We start from the raw sequence: 20,352 nt of genomic DNA on the forward strand, positions 1-20,352 counted from the left end.
CTGAAGGAGCCTAACGTTTTCACATTGCTCATGCAATTGTATCAAATCCTGCTTTTAAGAAGCGCGGAAAAAAAAAAAACATTAGCCTTTGGCCTGAATTGCGTACTTGAACAGAATTCCCAAAGGCTGACGAACGCTGAGTAACACACGTCCCAAGGAGCACAGCACCGCGAGCGAACGGGACCGAGCCCCGTCGGTGTCTGGTGCTGGTGTGCAGGAAGGCTGCAGCAAGGCTTACGTCTAACTGTGATACGGGGGGGGGGGAATATCAGAGCTAAAATATATATATTTTAAAACCGAACTAAATGGAAATGAACCCAGCACCAGACCTTTTTGAAGTGGAGCTTAAGGTCAGCTTTTCACTAGGGGCTTGTTGCCTTGCAGCTGCCCTCACCCATGGCTCCGGTGGGCTCGGGCTCTCCCTTCGTGCCAGCCCTGGCTCTCAGCAATTGTTTTTTCGTTTTTTCAAGCTCTGAAAATGAGTAGGGTTTATTAAATATACAGTGTATTTGTAATTAAGCAACCATTGTTGAAGTAATGAGATCCATGAGATCTATTCACATTTCACCCAAGTACTCTTTTGTAGCCTGGCTTATTAAAATATCAGCTGAGAGATCAGTCACACAAACCTCACCTTTCACTGCTCAAATCTGTCGAGGCCTTATCTACAACCTCACAAAAAACTGTTTTTGACCATTTAAAAATTTCCAAACACAAGAGAAAACACTTTGCATCTACACTGCCATTCATCCAAGCATCTAGTGTATCTTAAAATACACTCTCAAATGTAATTTATTTCCCAAGTCACGTGAAGATGGCAGAATTCTTACTTTACTAACCCAAAACTTCAGCGGAGTGATTTAGTGACTCCTCAAGTTCCTGGTACGTTGGTGATATAGATGGAAAAAAAACAAACAAAATTTCTGTCAACTGTAATCTTGTTGTTATAACACTGTGAAGATGGTTCAAAGTCTTCCGAAAATGTGAAACCACATAAATCACAAAAAGTGAATGAAAGGAATAGAAATACTATCTAGATTTTATTTTTGGATTGAAGATAGAAAACAGAAAATTATTTTTTGTAACTGTGCAAGCATTACTGTGCTTTACCGAGCAATGTTCTTCCTCTTCTGTTTAGATGGCTCCACAAATATTCACCTCCGATTCGTGGCAGTTGATAGCCCTCTAACAGCCTTTTATAGCTCCAGGGCAGCCTATGCCTCTAACAAATCTGTAGAGAACTGATGTTACAGTAATAATTTTTCTAAACATAGAACTAAAGGCTGAAGGAAGTCTATTACAGAACCGTAGATACAAACCTTTGGTTTTTGAAAGGCTATTTCCTATCGGTACTTACATTTACAACTTACAAAGGTGTTACGAGTGGACTGAAGTTCTATTTTTGGGTGACGTTAAGAAAACTATGCACTGACATTAACTATTATAAAATAATTAGTGTTCTTGTGCTTTCAGACACTGTATACCAGAAATCATGCCACTGAACCAAAACTGAAAGGATACTCCACAGCACATAAAACCCTGACATCTTTTCAGGGACTACCTTTGAAAACAGAAAAAAATGGCAGTGTCGAGCCTCAATTGTTTGAAGAAAGATTCTTTTCCAAAATTAAATTAGAAACATTTAGGAGAGACACAAAATGCTAGAAATTTAAGAATGTATGAATCTGTGGTGATCGCAGCAGAAGAAAAGCAAATCCATCTCTCTTCAGATATGCCTCTCGTTTTATTTTCTGTCTTCTTTGAAGAACAGAAAAGGCAATCAAATGCAACAGAAAAATTGTATTAATTGGCTGATATTGCAAGGGTTTCCATTCAACAGTATCTTTCCATTCATTTAGCTGAAGCTTAATTACTCAGTGCAAACTGCAAAGCTTTATACCATGTTTCAGAAACCAAGAGGCAGAGTGCTACTGCTTTGTAGAAAACTGGGTACCAAAGGAGGAAAGCTGCAGGGATATCACTAGAGCACCAATAACGCACCCGATAGCACCAACAACATGCAGTATTCTGGATAGCAACAGCCCTCTTTAACCTCTAGCCAGACTCTCAAGAGAGCTCAATACCCTGTTGTGCCAGCTGACTTTCCTACCTGACATAGAAAACAAACAAAACCAACCAAAAACCTAAAAAAAACCACAAACATGAAAGGAAGAGGCACATGGGGTCATTGCACTGCAAGAAACAGGATGGCAAAGACAGCTGGAACGCAGCGTGGGTGTGTGGGCATATACAGAGCTCCTGACGTGCGGCAGGGGATTCAGAGCAGGGCACTGCTAAATCCTCAAAAAGCATTCCAGGTAGAAGATTTAAAATGGAGATTCTCCCCCTTACTTCATTTCATCAAATGCGTTGGTTTTTCCATTCTTGGATATTCACATAACGAAACCGAAGTGAAACTGAAAGAGGAGACCATTATTAAAAGAGTCACTGGGTTTCCACACGCAACATACTCGGAGCTGCACAAATAGGTGAGCTGCTCTGCCTGGGTAGGGGTACCGCCGAGGCCGAGGACTTCCCCTGCGTTTGCACAAGTCTGTGTTCTCCCAGTCATCGCAACTGACTTAAAAACATATGTTTCTGTGGATGTGTAAAAACACTCAGTTTATATACATTGCAGTAAGTCTTGGTGAAATTGAAAAACTCCTGCCTTGGGAACTCCCGCACAGCACCCGCTTCAACATTTAACACAACTAAACTAGCTGGCTTGACACCAGTAAGTCAAACTACATGGGTGTTTCCATGAACTTGTGAATATCTTACTTAATTTTAAAGAAAGGAACCAGAAGGAAAGAAGGGCTATGAAACATGCTACAATAAAATTTGAGAACTGCAGCTATCAGGATTTATTTCTGCATGTTACCTTCAACAGGCAACTGCTAGTAAGCGCGTACAGTTTCCCAGAACAGGGAGTATTTTTGCCTACGTTTTATCATCTCTACTTTTCCAACAGATTTCTCTTTTAACGGAACTCCCAACTTACTTTACAAGTGCTCCAAACCCCTACAAGATTTACCAGACGCATTTCTTTATGTTAGGAGGGCACGTTCACCAAACTGAAATCGAGTAAGACTTTTTGTAAAGAGTAAAATGTTTTTAATGTGTGTATGCAAATACATAAGCCTGACCCCACTCTGTCAGCCTCCTATATACCTACTATGTCTGCTTTCCCTTTCCCCTGGCGTCTGGAAAATAGGATGGACAGAAGGGCTGCCCACCTCCTGAGGCAAACACGCTACCAGCTGCTGCCAGGGATACCGAAGAGGAGGCACCGCAGGTTCTGACAATGGGAAAAAAAAAAACCAAACATGAAAGGTAAGGAAAAGCAGATGAAAGCTGGGGACATGCCCTCAATACCAAAACCTCTCATTGTCTGAGCGCTGCTTTGAAAAAGACCCCTAGAACACAGGAAAGGTTTTTCTAAAGACAAGGAACAGCTCTCAAAAGCAGGAATTAAACAGGAAATGACAGGAGAAAACAATTCTCTAGCTGGTCAGGTAAACCGGTATACGCTTTGTGTTTGCTTCTAGAAATGCTAGAGAAAAGTTGGGAAAGTGATTTTTTTTTAATCCTGCTGTATAAACTAAATATATTAACGTATGTATATGTTAATTATTTGGATATGTTTATATATGCATATGTTAATACATATATGCTATATATACATAAACGTGTAAACATCCATACAACGTTTAAGCTCAAAGTACAGACCATATTTACTATTTCTTTTTCCTCTAATAACGTAAGAAAGATTTGCGGCCCTCCCCTAATTACAGTGCTTTTAAAAGCGCGTACAAGTATCCCGTTCTGATTGATTACTATCAGGAACAATGAGCATCATTTTCCAAAACTTCATTTCTTCCTTTTGCCAAACTTAGATCAGCCGCCATTTAGCTGATGATTCAGGAGCATCCACAGAAGGCATCAGTCGCAATTTAGTTACATGGGGCTAATTTAATAAAAAATACCTTGTAAGATGATTGCATTACTAACAGAAAGGAATCTATCTTCCTTTTCAACTGTGCATGCAGTATGGACAGATCAGTCCCATGGAACCTGCAGATCACTCTAACAAACTTCAGAATACTTCTCAAATGCAATGATGTCATTTTTTTAAGAAGGGAATTTATTTCAAGTTATGCTCGTATTCTTTCCTTGCTTAAATAAGAGATAAAATCCTACCTTCTTGATAGACAGATTTGCTAGACACATTAAAAAAAGCTTTAGTAGTTTTTTTTTTTGGTTGTTTTTAAATAATAAAAGTCATAATTCTGGATGGACATGAGTTTTTTTTTTAAAAAACAATTTGGCAGCCATATTTATTGGAGGGGAGATTAACAACAGCGTTTCTGTGTGTCAAACCTTCTGTGCCATTTAATCAGCTTAGTTGGGCTGTAGATTTGCAATATTAACGAAGTGGACTTGGGCATCAGGCATGGCTTGTTGCTGTACGGCTCCAGCTCGGCACCCAGCCTGAGTCGTGCTGTCCAACACCTCTGGTTAAGATGCATCCAGTTAAGAACTCATCTCTATTCTTCTCTAGAGGAAAGATCATCTTCTATTAAAGGCCCTGGCGATGTAGGCAACTTCTGAATGGACCTTCCAGCTCTGAAGATGCCTCTAACGCAGCTTTAAAAATTCTGGCTTTAGCCTGCTGTTCCTTTTGATATTTCTGCCTTTATCAGTTTGGTCTTCGTCATTACTCTTTCCATCTTATCATTGCTAAAGAAAAGCTTTCACAGAGACTGCCTTATTCCTCCGAAGGCTTTGAGAAGCACCTCTCTGTGTCAGTGGCACCATTATCACACAGCGCCATCTCCACAACAGGCTCATGGACAATTAAGTCAGAAGCAGATAAAGGCAATATTTTCTTCCTACTTGGTTGAAATGGGGTTTGGAAGTTCTTTGTAAAGAAAACGACCTTGTTAATTTTTAAGACACCCCCCAGGAGAACCACAATCATCACTTCCCTGTCTCACAGTCGTCAGGAGGAATTACAAGGATTACGTTGCTTAACTTCCTTAGCATCCAGACGTATCAGGTATGCAGTTTGTCTCTTCGCAGTCTACCAGCAGAAGGAGTATTCATAGTAAATGCTGTTTTATGGAAGTAATTGATAAGACAGGTTACTCTCCAAGAAAGGGAGATGAAGTGTCTGCATTCCTGCAAGGCCCTCTTGGGGCAGCAGAGAGGCATCGGAGCCCAAGGAAAAGTGTTTTAAATCTTAAAAAGATTTAGCTATTTTTGTTATGCGGGACAAAATATCACATAACAGCTCTTCTCCGAATGCAGAGAGCAAATACGTAGGAGGTTTGGGGGCAGGCTGGTCTCCGGTTTCAGCCAGGCTACACTGCCTTCCCCGGCTGGTAGCGCACAACCCTCACATTACTGAATTCATCCCAACGCTGCTCCAGTTCAGAGAAGAGAAGAAAGTACAGAGAAAATAACCTACATTTACGGTTATCTTACTGATAACGAAAATAAGGTGATACCGATAGCTGTAACGATGTCAAACAAATTTAGAAAACACTCTCGTCTTCAGCTCGATCGAACCAATCTGAGGAAGTTCTGCAGGATCCAGAGCACGCATCCTCTCACCCCACCAAAAAGAAACACAACTGGAGATAATGCTACAACTGGTTTTGCTTTTCTGAAAGGAGAGATGTTTTAGACATCAAAAGCTACAGAAAGCTAAGTGAAGAGTATCTGTGTCAAAATATGATACTGTTAAAAATCATCACTTATTTAATCTATTACGTAGTTTAAATTCAGGATTTGGGTTTGTTATTTCTTTCCCTCCTGTTAGTGGTTAGCAGACCACAAATACACAAACACTGCCTGTTTTTTCAGAATGATTCTAATCTCAACGAAAACAGCCCAAATTACTGGTGGAATCACCATCTGCGTCCTGCTGACGGTACACAAAGTGGCGGTGCTTATACAGTCGAAAAAGAAAGCAAAACTCCGAGAACTTCATTTCTTCCTCCCTTCTTCTCTACCCACTGCAGCCCAGTTTTTAACCCCTTCTTTTCCCCCTACCTGAAACCTAAACGCTGAGCTATTGAGGTCTTTTTACTCCGACGAAGTGGCACTGAAGGCAGTGAGCAGAGACCTCCTAACATGGACTCGTTGGCACCGCGAGCTCCCGACGGCAAAGACTGTGCCCTTGGCTCTGTCGGGCTGCGCAGAGCCCAGGCACCATCACAGCAGCTCCCAGGGATGCAGAGATTCACACTCACGCCTCAAAAATTGAATACATTCTTTTATATACCCATACGAGATTATTTTACATTGAGTGGTTAAGCTGAAGGAAAGAAGCAGGAAAAAAGGAAAAATGGATAAAGAGCCTTTGTCCTAAACCCGTTTTTTCTTTGCTTTCTTTGGAAGACTCGTCTAAAAAACCACTACTGTTGCAGAATGCTCTTTCATGACATTTAGCCTTAATCTTCTCTCTCTTCATTTCACTGCTTTATTTCTAGCTGTAAGCCCCTATGCTACCCCGAATATTTCCTTTTTATCTTTAGCTGTTTACAATTTCAGATATATGGAGGCTGTTAAGTCTCGCCTTGCCCGTTCTCTTTTCTTCTCCTTTCTATTCCGTTGTTTCCTTAAGAGACCGGACAAAGGCGCGTTCAGGTGCCTTTGACAAATAAGGCACGGCACCATTTTAGCCCAGAAGTAGTAATCCTAAATCATCTGCTCGGAATCCCTCCGAGTGAATGGCCACACAGACACGGCTGTAACTCATGCAACCTGTAACATCCTTTAAGGACCTCAGTGCAAGGCACTGAAAACGTTCACATTTGCGTCTAGCTTTCACACCCCGTGATGTACGAACGAGGCTGCGGCACTAGAAGTCTAAGAAAGCAGGTATTTTCTGAAATCTTCTGATCCTAGTAACCTGCGTACAGAAAATAAATGCACAGATGAAAACACACGCAAAGTAACGCCAAACAGAAACAAAAGCCACCACCAAAACAAAACGCTATTCACAGAAATTCTAAATGTTTTTGTCGTACACACCAAATACACGACGATACAGTTTTACAACAAATCAGCCTTGACATGGGTTTGTAAGTTGATAGACAATCTGAAAACAGTGTTATCGTAGCAATAAGCCCAACATTTTTGATCGAGAAAAAATAATTAGCACAGAGCAAATGCAGCTTTATGATCAAGCAGTTGAGCCCAATTCTTGGCATTTTCACATTAAACAAACTGGTGCTGTTGCTGAAGGAAGCCATCCGACTTTCCCTGCTTTCAGCTCTTCACTTCACCCTTCCCATCACCCCAACACGAGCAAGGAACTGCACCAGGGACTGACCCTTACAACTAGCCTGGTTTCGTGCTGTACCAATTACAACTTGGATTAATTGCTCGATATTATTCACCATATAAACACTTGTGCTGGCAAAAGGCAGGGCGTGATGACACTGCTTCAGGTAGCCCACCATCAGCAGAGCATACCAGGGTCAGCCTAACAAGGGGAGATGAGGCTGTAGGGACCAGAGCAGAGGTGGAGGAGGCCTCTAAATACCGCAGGCCCCGCACCATAGTACATTCAGGCTGAGCTCAGGCAGCACTCCTGGCCTACAAGCTCCTGTGTCACGCCATGGAAAGCCTACACGTGCTCCCTTGGAGGTTGGGAGGGCTTCTGGAGGTCTCCAAGTCCAACTTCCTTCCCAGAGGAGGTCCAGGTGGGTCAGGATGCTCCAGGCACCGACCAGCCAAGCTTCACGTACCTCTGCAGGCACAGATTTTACAACCTCTCCAGTGACCAACCACCCTCGCGGTGGCTTTATTTCCCTTACATCTAACTGCAGCCTCCCTTTTCCAGCCCATGTCCATTGCCTCCCCCCGTGCAGCAGCAAGACAAGCCTGCCTCTGTCTTCTCCAACCAGGCAGAAACGCACTTTTATAACAACAACCGGCTCCGCACTTCAACTGAATAGCTGCAAACCCGTAAGCCTCTCTCCTGCTCTTCCCGCAGACAGAAAATGGGCCCCGTTTACTGCTGAAACAAAGCCTGAACACGCAGAAAGGCTGTACATGAGGTGAACAGGGGAAGTTTAATAAACCTCCTGAAATCCAACCGATGGCTCCATTTAGAAGTTTCGGCTGCTCCTTACACCGCCCGGCCCAACTACACCTTAGCATGCAAATAATTCTCCGCTGCTGCTGCCAGCTCAGCAGGGGAAGATTTAAATCTGGATTTTCTTCCTTCATAACTTTTCATTTCTTGGTTGTCAAGGCCCAAGATACTCTGAATTCTGGGTACTCTAAGAGCAAGAGATACTGCCAACCAATTTTTTTTTTCCAAATAAGGAAGTATTTTTTTAAAATGGTGTCCCTTCAGGCAGTTGAGGTTCCAGAGTCCCCACCACGGCCCTGACTTCCTCCGCAGCTGTGAGGCTCTTGCAAGGCACCGAGCTTTGCTGGCCTCTCGTCCTCACAATCCGGCTGGGCACCCGCTGCGCTTGGGCGCTGAAGTGCTCGTCACGCCTCTCCTTCTTTTTAAGGGCCTCAGGCCTGCTGCGGTCATGTTCTAACACCTTTGGATGAGCCGGCCTTCAAGACCCAGCCCACTGTGGGTTGAAGTTTAGGCAGTGTCTCCACAGGCCTTGCTTCCACAAACCCACGCAGCGCTGCCATTCAGTGGCCATGCAATGAACCCCAGGGAGCCAGGCTGAGCAAGTCATCTGGCCAAAACCTACCTTTTTTTTTTTTTTTTTGGCCAGGATGAGGTGGTGGGAGGAAAGAAGGCAAAATAAGAGCTTTTCCTTTTTTTCTGGCTATAGGAACATGAGCGCTAATGCAAAGGGATCCAGTAGGGGCAGAGGCAGTCGGTTCTCGCACATACTTTTTTGTCCTCTCTGGTGATGCCTCCTGACTTTGTGCGTCAGGACTGCCTTTCTATCGGTGTCATTAACACAAATACTTAAAATAAGCGTTACGACCGTCCTTGAGAAACTGCACTGTTAACTTCATGGTACCTTGCCAGTTCCCCTTCCAGCCACGCTAACAGCCAACTTTAAAGAGCTGTAACAGGACGGATAGACCTTGTAGTACTTTCTACATTCTACAGCTTAACTATAGTTTCTAATAAAAAATGGTATCTCAACGTTTCACTGAAATATTTTACAAGAATGGCACCATTCTTAGCTGAATGGGAATTCCCCACGGAGAACAACATAGTCTAAAATAGCTCCAAGACGCAGATCTATCATTTTTCTCCCTGGGTGCTCTCATCTGCTGCCTTCTACATCACCAGCACGCACCGAACCCACTCGAGGTTCCCAGAATGCCTCCTCCCAGCTTCTTCCCCAACACTTCCCATCAGGCATGTCCTGAACATCTCAGCAATACCAGCTCACCGTCCCGGAGGGGCTCACACGAGGCACTGCATGCAGGGGGAGGCGAGAGGAACCCGAAGGCTCTGTGCTCGTGGCCACTCCTAGGCTCTGCCTCCTTTCACGACGGGATTTCTGGTCTGCGTACTGAAAACCTCCTGCCTGACTTCAGGAACACAAAGTCAACGATGTCCCCAAACCCTTAACAACAATAAGCTGAGTGATCGGATCCAGAAGGCTGCCATAGGGTGCTGTGGAGGACAGAAACAGCAATGCCTTCAAAGAGGAAACTAGTTACGGACTACAGAGCCGCTAATAACCATTAAAAACACATGCTCTGAGTACAACCTCAATTTCTAGAAGCCTTTACCTCTGACAGCACGGTATATCCGAGGTTCTGATAATCAATGGAGCATACCTCTATACATCCACTTTTGCCAAGCGTCTTCACACCCCAGGAGAGCTGCAAGCCCCTTCCCAGCCACAAGGGTGACACAAAGGCTGACAGCACGAGACTGAGGTTTTTGTCTATGTTCAATCTAGAAGTCTCACCGATCTTCTGACTTCTCTCCTCTGCCTCTTCCCTCTCCTTCAAGCTTTGCTTTCCTGCCAGCGCAGACCCAAACTGATCTCTTAGCGCAGCTGTTCTGGCTCCTGATATTTCTTCATCCACCCACCCCCCAAATTAAACCAAACTCATTTTCACCTGTGCACTCCCTCTAATTTCTCTTCATCATCATTTATTTTCTCATTCCACATCAGTAACAATCTCATAAGCTAAAAAGATTATGGCTACCTCATATTAATCTGGTAATAGTCCCTCACATTACGAGTCTCTTGGCCTAATACACTTTCAGTTCCCATGCTCAGTGTGATTTTATCTGCTTTCATCTTCTCCGTACTTAATCAGTTGTACTACAGGTGGAAGCGCAGAAATATGCTCAATCACCACTCCTGCATGTCAATGTAGTACACACAGCATTTATTTTCCTCCCCAAAACTGTTAAGTGAACTTGCATCACACAGATGGGCTGATGGTTCTCACAAGAAAAGTATAAATAAATAATTGCAAAAGAAGAAAGAAACACGGCAAACCAGACAGCAGCAGCAGAGCTGCAGGACGCTCAGTCTGATGCCTGGGAGAAAGCTCGAATGGATGGTACAAGCAGTTCACGTCAGTACGACTGCCCGCAAAACCTTGGCCAAATTTGGCTTTGCATGCTTATTTTAAACTCCTAGTCAGTGTTTGGCAAATATCGCTCGGAAGAATAAAATTCATTGGTAATTTCGATATTGCTTGGTTAAAGGTCTGTGAACTTGCTGGCAGAAGTTTCGCAAAGCTAAGATGGCTTGAGGGATGAGGAGAAGCAAGGCCTGACCCCAGCTACACAAAGAGAACAGCAAATTCCATTAAAATGAAAAAACGGTGATATTCGAGGACCAGTGGGCTATTTTTTTTTTTTTTTAAAATAGCCAGAAATTTAGGTCATGGATTACCCTCTACTCCCTGATAAAGCAGGTCAAATTCTGAGGCACTGAGCTCAGGGATGTCACAGAGCTTCGATGGTGCTGCTCCGCCTCGGGACTTACAGCCACAGTCCCTCAGCCCTCCCACAAGGCTGGCTAAACCCTAGAGAAGCTGCATGACTTAGAATAACACAGCTGTAAGATGGGACAGTTAAAGATTACACATGTAACATAAAAATATTCAACACAAGTAAAACATTCACGTGTCAACATCTTTCTCGTTTAAAGCACAATACAGTTACTATTTTACCAGTTAAAACAATTTTTACTCATCTTGAAATGGAGCCACAAACTTCAAACTCAAAGTAGAGTACTTAGAGTACTAAATTTTATAACCTCAGATTGAACTCTGTGACTCTTTACGGGAGCGAAAGGAATGAACCAACCGAAAACCACCCAAACCAACGGAGAAAACGTGGACACAAAGCGTAGATACCACAGGCACCATTTTAGAAGTTGAATAATACTTCCAGGATCCCTCACTTAGGGTTCACTGACAATGAGGTTAAAAAGTCACAAACTACTGCTATATTTGGGAAAGGAACCTCCATTTTAATAACTATTTAAAACTACCTGAGTATTTAATATTTACATTTCATGCTGGTACAAACATAAGCTAGAGCCCGTAAAAAAAAAAGTGCAAAGAAAGGATTTATTACAACCTTTAGAATAATTATGGACTAACGGTTGCATTACATTAGTATTTTTGACATGACAGAGTTGATAAAAATATGTAAATATGCTCATGGTAAATGTGTGCTTGAACTTGTAAGCAAGCAAGCAGATTAAATAATGGAAATAAAAGAAAACATATTCATTAACGTTAGGTATATCAAACAATAGGTAAAAATCTAACTGAGGTATTGAAAAAATTGAGTATGTTCAATGTCAAGGCTTTGAGCATAAAGTGAGGGTAGCATGTTGGGTAAATGAGGAAGAATAAGTTACAAATAGCCAATAATAAAGATTATCTAGTAGTGATACTGAATTGTGAGCGCAGAAGCACAACTGACTTACGAGACCAGACATAGTAACTATGTTTTGTATTTATAAAGGCTTCAGAGACCACAGGCAGATGCCATATACACACCAGGTATCTTCACAATGGGGATTTCAACAAGAAGTTATAGTTCCGATGCAAACAAAGAAGTTTCCTAAAAGGCTGCAAAAACATGCATGGCAAGAAAGAAGACCTCAGGCAACAGGCAAACATTCCCCAAGCCAAAGTTACAGAGCGGTCACTCACCAACAACCAAGAAGCTGCTGAAACCCCAGAAATTGAACTGCTCGTTGGAAGAGCCTTGAGGAAAATTCCCAAACCTGAGTACCCAGGGGCAAGCCCCCACAGGAAATCACACAAAAAACCATACAAGACAAGCTCCTCCTCATCAGTAAGGTAAGAGACAACCAAGCGCAACTTCTGCTGCGTTTCCACTACCGTCATTTTTCAAAGCAAGTTAAATCCTTGACGCGCTGGCCTATGAAAATGCCCTCAGAAGAAATGAGGAAAAGGCAGCAGACCCCCGTGCCACTCGCTGCCCACCCTACGGACATGTGGGATGGCAGAGCCGACCTTTCTGACACAAACCAGCAACACCAGCACCATCCATCTGGGCTCCTTAAAAGCACCAAGCAAATACGGGTAACTGTACTTCCACCTCGAGCCACAGTTTCTGCTACGCTCAGATCACACAGAGAGATCAGTCCCTGCAAACTGTCAAGGGGAGCAGAATATTACTTTCATCGTATTTCAATAAATTATAGCTTCAACGGGGCTCGGAAGGCAGGGAGCTTCACAGCAGCACGTCTGAAGCACTTCTGCATACAGCGAAAGCAGGTGTAGGCAAACAGGGCGCACCTACAGCAGGGGGGCTCCGGGGGTGTCACCCACCAGTGCGGCCCCTGGCTGGCAAACGCTCCGCTTTGTGGATGGGGTGCAAGTCACGAAGAGGCTCCTTGTACTTTAAATGCAATTTCTCACACTTTGCAGATGTCAAAGTAGGCAAATTTATATTCCTATCCTAGAACCAGGAGTTTCAAAATACAGAGAAACACCTTATTTCTAAGTTTATGATTGGAATTTAAAAGCCAAAACTCATCTAAAAATGCTTTGGCTGTACCAGAAATCTTGTCTTTAGTCACTGAAAAATTCAATGAATTAATGAGGAGCTTTCTTCTGAGTTGATATTTGAAATTTGGTAATCAATTTGTGATTTGCAAAACATATTTCCATCCTGCAGGAAACAACGTTGCCTTCAAAAGCTACTTAAGAAATGTGCAAGTTTTCAGGAAAATACCCCAGATATACTCTCTTCTGCATCAATACAACTTCATTTCTGAGAAAACAATATTGTATTTAACTTTCAAATATTGTCAAATACGTGAATTTCACATAGAACTTTTCAGCATTTTTTTTCTCTCCAAGTTATGAAATTAATGATCTGAGAACCTGATGATAGTATCGGAAAGTTTAAAAGACTTCACAGGTCAAATTTGAATAACACACAAGTTTCCACTGTTTGCTCTGGAATGAAAACAGAACAAACCAACCGACTAACACACAAAAAAAAATCCCCAAAAGTCAAAGGGCCGGGATTTTTTGGTGTGTGTGCCTGTATGTGAATATACTCCTCTGACCGTATTTAGGTACCTCAAAGATGTTTAAATAATCTCCTCTGATGTTCTTTAACATTGCCACTTTTGAAATGTTATCATATGTGAGAAATTAAGTGCATCGTTATTAGAAACATGAAAGAAACTGATTCATATTTATAAAAATGGAAGTAACGTTTACAGATGCATCATACACCATTTATTCTGACATTCAGCCACAATTAAAATCATTCAATCCTGTGAAGCAGAACGGCCTTCACATAAAATTCTGAAGGCCCAAATATGAATTTATACAGAAAAAAAATGATGCTTTGGTGAAGTACATATAGCACGCTACCACCACACCACGGGGCAAAACCAAGCCCTCCCAAGACTCCCTCTCCTCGGGATAACGCGGTGTGGTACAAGGCCATGGAGGGAGAGGAGCAGTTCTGCCCTGTATGTGGCTGGATGCAGCCCTGTGATTATAATTACAGATTTTTCTTTTATCCCTGAACGTTTTAATTACTTTTACCAGAGAGTTAAGCAGGAGAACCGAGGTGATATCTGTAGGCAAAATCTCTCTCGGCCTGCTGAGCGCCGACTGGGCTCTCTGCCCTGAGCCGGGATGGACGCGCTTTATACAAAGGTATATTTTAACAGCTTTGATTAAATCATCAATGAGCTCTGGAAAAGGCCCCGTTTCAGTTTGTCCAAGCACACTGAAGACAAGTTGGGAGGAAAACTCAGTGCCTTCAGCCCAGTCGGCGCGTTCCTGCCGCGGCCTCTGCCTGAGGTGCATGAGGGGCCTGTGGCTTGGCGCCTGGCAGCCATGATGGCCGTGCCACCGGCACACCTCTGTGCCTTCAGCACCTACCGGGCTAACCATCACGGCGAGGAAGGGCGTTCATCTGAGGAACATCACGCTCTGTTTTGATTATATATGACTAGTTTTCATTGTGGCCTACCCTATTGATCTCGGAGGTCTTTCCCAACCTTAATCATTCTGTGACTGGCTGGATATTCAGCGAACAGAAGAAACTGAAATAATGTTTTCTGTCTTGTCCCCTGCAGATGATGGTTTCAGAGCTGAGCAGATCCATTTCAAACACAGAAACCAGACTGGCCTTTAACTGGTATTCCACAGTACTCATGCCATTAGCTGCTGCCTGAACGAGGACACTGGCTGTTTTTAGGGAGAGTCGACTTACACACGTATCATTTATTTACAGAAACAAATATACTTTCTCAATTCTGAGAGCTGTTCAATTCTGAGGCTGCTCAATCTAAATAAGATCCTATTTCAGTCTTCTAAAGTAGATTCCCATATCACTTTTATATCTGTCCAATTAAAACTGCATAGAAAGCCGAATGTTTTCAAAACAGAATTTTTAATGGTGCTTTATCATCAGTGATAAATGAAGCCACAAAAATAACTACAAGCTTAGGCTGTACACTCTGTCTAGTAAAATCCTGTTACGCATATAATTTGTACCCATGGTAGTTTGCTTTCTTGAATCTGAAAGAAGGCTCCTTTTTGGTATTCAACTAGAATGAATACAAACTTGTAAAACTTCAGTATGCTCCTACTTACAGTTTTTTTTAAACCCACCAGTATTCCCCAATGTTGTAACACAGTGAGATAACGAAGGCATTTGAGACAAAGTCCTGAATTGAAGGCTGCATTCAAGAGGCAAGTTTGGGAGCTGGAAAAACCCAAGTTCGGTATGGCAGCTGTGATAACAAATCCTCCTCGCCTGTAAGCATGTCCCAACTGCTGGGGTGGGATGCGGGTGCCCCCGGCACCAGCTCTCATGCTGCAGAGGCACGAAGGCCGATGGGGAGGCAGAGGCTGGGCAGCAGGTGGAGGACATTTGGGGACACCAGCCACTGGGGACCAGGCACCCGAGCCCCCCCTCCAGGTCTGTACCCCACTACCGAAACAGTGTTCTTTCTACTTCACACACGATGGTAATTCTGGCAAAAAAAAAAAAAAAAGAGCTAATGCTTCGTATGTGGATGTCAGATATTCAAAGGCGTATGCAACAGCTGAGTCTTCTTAAATAAATTATTAAACTATTTACACAGACATTTACTACTATATTCTCAAACAAGCAGCTCTGTCACTTCTAGGGGTCGATCGTGTTTTCGATAATGTCACTTTACCCAGGTTTTAGTAGAAGCTCGGCTCAGCACTTAATCCCTAACTTCTAATCATCTGCTAGATAAGATGTATACAAAACATCTATACAAACCATATGGTCCTGTGAAAACGTGGAACTGAACCGAACGAAATGCAAGCTCTTGCCTTTTCTGAACACATCTGTTGCTGTGGCTTCTGACAGGATAGCACCAAAAGGGCTCCCACATAGGCAGGACAGAAGGCAGGAAGTACTTTGCACATGCTGTGCGAGGCTGCAATTAGCAGATTCAGAGGCCACCTGTCACGGGGCTGAACGGCACACAATTCCGGGGCACAGAGCGGGGGAAGCAAAGCCGGGTTTCGGCAGACGCGACGCATACCCTGCTCCCTTGCTGACAGCAGAGAAGCATGTCCGTCCTTCCCCCAGTTCTTCCCAGCACAACCAGTACACGTTCTCCCCTACCACCTCACACGTGTGACATTCAGACAGCCTGGAGCTTGCACCGCAACCCAGAGATCCTGAGCTGGAGGACGGAGCTGGACGTCTCTCCTCAAGGCAAGGTACGCTGCACATAAGCGAACCTCGTCTTCCTCTAATTAAAAATCCACAAACATGCTGGGTCTTCTCTAATTACATAATCAAACAGGGAATTTTTACCATGACATTTTTGGTATCTGCAATGATGAACCTCTGCAATACACTCGGCATATGACAGAAAATCATTATGCAAGTTCAGAAGTGATGAGCTTCTACCCTTCTTGGCACATTTCGTCTCTGATAGCAGTCAATTTTTCCCTCATTATAAATGGTAAAAGTAAAGATATCATGAAAAGGCCACTTAAAATCCAAACAAAATAAAGGAATGCAAATTTATAGTGGAGTTACACAACCGCCAAGAACGCTCCAAGCCTACTAATCTCTTTATTGCTTTGTATGTTCTCCTCTTTCCTTCGACAGTGCATATGCAACATTGAAAACTTTGGAAAGTGTATTTTAAAAGCTGACTTTGAATACTGTGAGCATGAGTCAGACATAATTTACATGGCTGAAATTTCACTAAATATCCTTGAAATTATACCACCACAAACCTCGTCAGGAATACTTATTTTCAGTTTCTCCATGTATTCCAGTGACTGCAATCCTCAGCCCTCTCCCAACGCGAATAAATTTAGCGCTCTGTGACGAGTGATGCAAGGCTCCCATCCGTTGTTTTTGAAGCACAGACGCAGAAGGGTGTGATCAGTACAACAGCACATAGGAAGTAAGTGACAGCACCGAGAATACAGCTCAGCCATTTGAGCCCCAGACCTTTCACCACAGGCCATATGCTCCCCTGGCATCCCAACACGGCTTCACAAACCAGACAACCTTTTCCCACACTGACTTTGTTTAGCCAGACTGCTCCAAACACACCTCCTTTCTTCAATTAGCCACACAAACACGAGAACATGGTCGCAGACCCCTGATGTCTGTTAGCGGCACGCTGAAGAAAAAGGCTGAAAGCTCCAAAAGAAAGAGAAGAAAAGAGCCCTTCCGTGCCTTCTGGAAGACCCGGTCAAGTCTGGGGGTTGCAATAACGCGGAGGACAACGTTCAGCAGGATTTGTGCCACTATCAGTGCTATTAACTCACAAAACACTGCTCCTCTTGCACGCTGCCCGCCAGCACCCCAAAAAGAAGAACCACGGGAAGCTTCTCTCAGCCTGCCACGCTCGCATCCCTACAGACCGGGCAGCAAGGGCTCTCAGGAAGAATCGAGGAAAAAACTTCTGTCCCTCTCCAGAGGACAACCGCAGGGTTCAGTATTCCCAGGAAAGTCATGGAAATGTGACGGATCCATTGCCCTCTAGTGAGGCAGGGACAATGTACATTCAGATGACTTTTACTTTTAAAAAAAAAAAAGTTATTCTCATGCTAGGATAAATAAGCCCAATATTTACCTGTGCAGAAGAGGAAACCCAAGTAATATAAAGGAAAAAAGATGTTTGTAAAGTATGACCCCGAAGACTCACAGAAAGGGCAGAAAGATACTTCTATGTCCTTCTAAAGAACAGATGTGTTTTATTATCTACCGTAAGGTAACAATTAGTACTCCTCGCCAAGTAAGGCAGGCAGACGTGTAGAGATCAACATTCCTCATCTGATGACCACTCACCCTTCTGGCAAACCGAGTCTGTTCGAAAAATTACCAATTCCCTATCCACTGACAACAGAAAACAGCATGTGCTTTGGCTTTATTTTGGACAACCAGACTGACCAATCTGTATTTTGATACCGCTGATTTCAAATTTTCTTCCTTTTAACTGAATTAAACTTGTTACTAGAGAAGCCTACTTTTTTCAATTAAGATCAATCTTTAAAATACGTTCAAAAAAACCAAGGGCAGTCTAAGTCCTTATCCTAAGCATAAGAAATATTTATTAATGCAATAATATTTTCCAGAGATGCTAAATAGCCTTACTTTTTTCAAACTATGTTGATACGTGATATTGAGACAGCACAGCGATAATCATGAAAAATTTATTCTACTCTGCAAGTCTTTTCCTTAGACTTAGATCCTATTAAAAAAAAAAAAAAACACAAAAAAGCAGAAAAACATCCCCCACCCACTCCTTCATGAATCGCCTTATTCCTTGCCCTGTTCACGGAACAATGATAAAGAGGAAAAAAAACCCAAACCTTTCTATTAGAAAGATTTGTTGTTGTTAATTCTTCTCTTATGAATAGAACGATGTGCACAACTACAGCATACATACTTGTGTAACATCTTCATTAAAAATGGTGTTGAGTCCAGGTTCATGGTTGTACTTACAGAGCAGAATAGAAATTCACCCTCACCTTCATCATACCAATTCACGTTTGTCCTTCTAGGCAGTTTTCAGACGCTAAATTCCCCATTTCACCCACGAATAGAACATACGACAAGCCGACAGGCCAACACGGGTGTAAGGCTGCTACCTCCTAACTCCATTTCAGAAGTCCCGCTACGTTAGCCTACGAGTTCCTGTTCCTTTCTGCTGCCGGTTTCCCCTTCCTGGTAGCCGCCCCACTGACAAACACAACCGTCTGGATCTCTTACAGGACTGGAGCATAGATGGAAGCCTGCTACTGCTCATCAAGTTGGAAACGCCTACCCAAGCCATATGCTCATATTCTTGCCACTTTGTCTTCCAGCTCTGGTCTAAGCAGCGGTAGCTAATAATACCCTGCAAAGACAGTAGTCATACTCCCTGACCTTCGAGAACACCAATTTATCCGTCTCAGCATTAAAACATCGACAGGAAGTTTCAGGAGAGCTCAGAACATTTGCACCCTCTGTTAAGTACGTCATTTCTCACTGCATGCAGCCGATGTCCTCCCTTCAGTCGTGTAATTAATCTCAAAGTGAGAACACCTATGCGACAATTATTTAAACTGCTATTGTTATAAACATTTACGCTGCTACATATGCACACCTAGAAAGAGTTCAATTAGTGAACAATAAAGGATGATTGTACGGTGGCTAGATATGGGCGATAAATCCTGCTTTTCAAAGATGACATGAGATCTGAACAACAGCAGGAGGATACACTTACCGTACCGCCTTCCAAAATCTCTGTTCTCAGAGAATTCTTCAGTACAGAAGTAACACCACCCCAGTATTCAGAGGCTGCACCAGGAGCAGACTTCTAATCCCAGCTCTGACACTGACTGTAGCAAGTTATTTAACGTCTCAGCTTGCACTTGTCAAATGAAATATTTGTGGTTTGACTCATAAATTACTACGAGGATGCACCAATAGATTCAGCTTTGAAATCATTAAAACAGAATCTATAGAAGATAAAAAAACAAACAAATTAGGAGCTCCGAAGGCATCATAAAATAAAATAATTATATCAAGGGATAACAACCTAGGCTTATCAGGATGGAACTGGAAGAAAATCCATAAAGCCAACTTTAATCACTGTTGTTACCTTGTACACGTGTTTAAAAACAAAAAGAAAGCACAAAGTGAGCATGCTTGGCTATCAGGTAACACTAGGAACAAAAGACCCTCATCTATGCTTTTTCAGGTAATACAGGGAAACCCAGCAGAAATGCCAAAAATGTGGAAGTTTCTTCTCATTTCAGCCAAACATACAGAAAGCAAAGAATGTAATGAGTTAAGAGTAAGAAATGCTTACAGGCAAGGTGTTATGGTTAACACCAGCAACTAACAGCAGACCTATCTTAAAGGCACCAGTAAAAATCATAAAATCTAGAAAAATATATGCGTTAGCTGCTGAGGAAGGGAAGCTGCTATTCCTACTCATACATTCTCCAAACAGTACGAAATTGAGATGATTGCCTTCATTTCCACGTTACTGACAGAACTCTGAATTAAAAAAAAGGCACCAAAAACAAACCCCAGAAGCCCTGCTATGATTTTTTTCCTGCTGCTGCTTTTCCATTCAGCGAGGTTTGAAGCACAGCAGTGAGTCTGTATCCTTGCAAGCATTACATTGCATTGGCTCACATTTTAAAGGTTATCTTTACAACAGAAGAGTTAAAAATTGATCTTTTAAAGCTAATATTTCCTCCTTCATGGACGGGGCTTCAGCTCATGAGAAATTCCACTGTTTGACAACAGGGAATAAGCACATACTTTTTTTGAGCTTCTGCTCACTTGCCCCTGCTTCCCATCCCCATTTTTTTTTCCCTTTTGTAAGGCAAAGACAGCCCTAGCATCCCAACATGACTTGG

General features: G+C 42.8%; 1 protein-coding gene across 6 annotated transcripts in view; it reads right to left on the bottom strand.

Moving 5' to 3' along the window:
- MBD5 (methyl-CpG binding domain protein 5) overlaps window positions 1–20,352 on the bottom strand; it is a 135,144-nt gene that overhangs the window by 92,040 nt on the left and 22,752 nt on the right. For 2 of the 6 annotated variants that reach the window (XM_083842684.1, XM_083842694.1), the window contains exon 1: window positions 19,206–19,345. The exons of 2 other annotated variants lie outside the window; for them this stretch is intronic. The gene's annotated coding sequence lies outside the window, so the exon portion shown is untranslated. Of the gene's footprint in view, window positions 1–9,786; window positions 19,177–19,205; window positions 19,346–20,352 lie in introns of those variants that run through there. 2 more of the 6 variants (XM_083842688.1, XM_083842687.1) reach the window with 2 other exon arrangements.

The sequence above is a fragment of the Anser anser genome, assembly GCF_964211835.1.
Source record: "Anser anser genome assembly, chromosome: 6".
NCBI classification, from domain to species: Eukaryota; Metazoa; Chordata; class Aves; order Anseriformes; family Anatidae; genus Anser; species Anser anser.